We start from the raw sequence: 2,500 nt of genomic DNA, 5'->3' as shown, positions 1-2,500 counted from the left end.
AGCAGCCGCGCGGAGAAATCCCCGCGCGGAACGTTTGCAACGCGACCCTGAGGCGGGCGCGGCCCCGGGATTGACCCGAGGCCGCAATTTGCGTTCAGAACGTCGATGCTCAATGTGTCCTGCAATTCACACTAATTCACGCAGCTAGCTGCGTCCTTCATCGACTCACGAGCCGAGTGATCCACCGCCAAGAGCCATCCACGATTGTTTCGCTCGCACAGTGCCTCGCACTATAGGGTGACAAAATAGACCGCGCCGAGCGGTCGGCCAGGCCGACGCTTGAAGCCGGAGCGCGCGGCACCGCGGCACTCGACGCGCAAACATTACCGGGTGACCGAATCGCCGGCCGGCGCGCCGCTCCTCGCGGGTCGGGCGCCGGGTAGCAAAGACTTTTTCTCTCGCTTGTCCGAGTTTCGCGTTCGCCGAAGCGTTTGCGAGACCGTTAATGATCCTTCCGCAGGTTCACCTACGGAAACCTTGTTACGACTTTTACTTCCTCTAAATGATCAAGTTAGATCGTCTTCTCGGACGCCGGCTCGACCGTTGCCGGCCGCGCCAGGTCCAATCGGAGGACCTCACTAAACCATTCAATCGGTAGTAGCGACGGGCGGTGTGTACAAAGGGCAGGGACGTAATCAACGCGAGCTAATGACTCGCGCTTACTGGGAATTCCTCGTTCAAGGGAAATAATTGCAATTCCCTATCCCTAGCACGACCGGGGTTCAGCGGGTTACCCAGACCTGTCGGCCAAGGCGAGCACATGCTGATCCGGTCAGTGTAGCGCGCGTGCGGCCCCGAACATCTAAGGGCATCACAGACCTATTATTGCTCAATCTCGTGTGGCTAAACGCCACTAGTCCCTCTAAGAAGTTAGACGCCGACCGATTGGGTCGCGTAACTAGTTAGCAAGCCAGAGTCTCGTTCGTTATCGGAATTAACCAGACAAATCGCTCCACCAACTAAGAACGGCCATGCACCACCACCCACAGAATCAAGAAAGAGCTCTCAATCTGTCAATCCTCACTGTGTCCGGGCCGGGTGAGATTTCCCGTGTTGAGTCAAATTAAGCCGCAGGCTCCACTCCTGGTGGTGCCCTTCCGTCAATTCCTTTAAGTTTCAGCTTTGCAACCATACTTCCCCCGGAACCCAAAGACTTTGGTTTCCCGCAAGCTGCCGGAGAGGTCGTAAAACTAACGCCCCCCGATCGCTAGTTGGCATCGTTTATAGTCAGAACTAGGACGGTATCTGATCGTCTTCGAACCTCTGACTTTCGCTCTTGATTAAAGAAAACATTCTTGGCAAATGCTTTCGCAGTCGTTCGTCTTGCGCCGATCCAAGAATTTCACCTCTAACGGCACAGTACGAATGCCCCCGTCTGTCCCTCTTAATCATTACCTCGCGCTCCGAAAACCAACAAAATAGAACCGAGGTCCTATTCCATTATTCCATGCACCATTATTCAGGCGAATCGCCTGCTTTGAACACTCTAATTTTTTCAAAGTAAACGTTCCGGCCGCCGCCGACACTCAGTCAAGGGCACCGGCGGAGAACCGGAGGTGAGGCCAGGACGGCCAGTACACGCCTTGCGACGGACCGGCCGCCTGCGCCCAAAATCCAACTACGAGCTTTTTAACCGCAACAACTTAAATATACACTTTTGGAGCTGGAATTACCGCGGCTGCTGGCACCAGACTTGCCCTCCAATGGATACTCGTTAAAGGTTTTAAAGTGTACTCATTCCAATTACAGGGCCTCGTTTAGAGTCCTGTATTGTTATTTTTCGTCACTACCTCCCCGCGTCGGGAATGGGTAATTTGCGCGCCTGCTGCCTTCCTTGGATGTGGTAGCCGTTTCTCAGGCTCCCTCTCCGGAATCGAACCCTGATTCTCCGTTACCCGTAAGAACCTCGGTAGGCCAGTACCGTACCGACGAAAGTTGATAGGGCAGACACTTGAATGATCCGTCGCCGGTGCGAGACCGTGCGATCCGCAAAGTTATCCAGAGTCACCAAAGGTTGCGGGCCGAAGCCCGGTCGGTTTTTGGTCTGATAAAAGCACGCCTCCCGCGAGGTCGGCGCTTCACGCATGTATTAGCTCTAGCATTTCCACAGTTAACCACGTAAAACGTACGATCAAATGAACCATAACTGATTTAATGAGCCATTCGCAGTTTCACTGTACGAGAGCTCGTACTTAGACTTGCATGGCTTAATCTTTGAGACAAGCATATGACTACTGGCAGGATCAACCAGGTAGCTACTTTAGCGTAGCCCCGAAAGGCCGACGAAGGAGGCGCCGCTGATGCGGCGCCGTCGCTCGGTCGATGCGAAACCCGAAGGCTTCTCCGTTAAAATTTCGTTCTTTGCTCGGCTGCCCGAACTCAGAAAACCGTCACCGCCCGTCGCACCCGCCGGAGTAAGACTTCGTCGGCAGGCCTTTCGACCGCCACGTCGCCAACACCGGCGCGAGCGCAACGCACGCCAGACAACTTCGCCGAAGCG

The 2,500-nt window shown here is 54.8% G+C and overlaps 2 non-coding genes across 2 annotated transcripts; both read right to left on the bottom strand.

Moving 5' to 3' along the window:
• Nucleotides 1–42: 42 nt before the first annotated feature.
• LOC146142559 (5.8S ribosomal RNA) lies at nucleotides 43–196 on the bottom strand. The gene has a single exon (XR_014499367.1). It is a non-coding gene; the product is annotated as a 5.8S ribosomal RNA (ribosomal RNA).
• A 247-nt stretch (nucleotides 197–443) lies between these two features.
• Nucleotides 444–2,254, bottom strand: LOC146142558 (small subunit ribosomal RNA). Its single transcript, XR_014500814.1, has one exon. It is a non-coding gene; the product is annotated as a small subunit ribosomal RNA (ribosomal RNA).
• Nucleotides 2,255–2,500: the final 246 nt, after the last annotated feature.

Source organism: Ascidiella aspersa, chromosome 5, assembly GCF_963924565.1.
Source record: "Ascidiella aspersa chromosome 5, kaAscAspe10.2, whole genome shotgun sequence".
NCBI lineage: Eukaryota > Metazoa > Chordata > Ascidiacea > Phlebobranchia > Ascidiidae > Ascidiella > Ascidiella aspersa.
The sequence above is the reverse complement of the archived record's forward strand: the minus strand, read 5'-3'. Positions and strand labels throughout refer to the sequence as shown.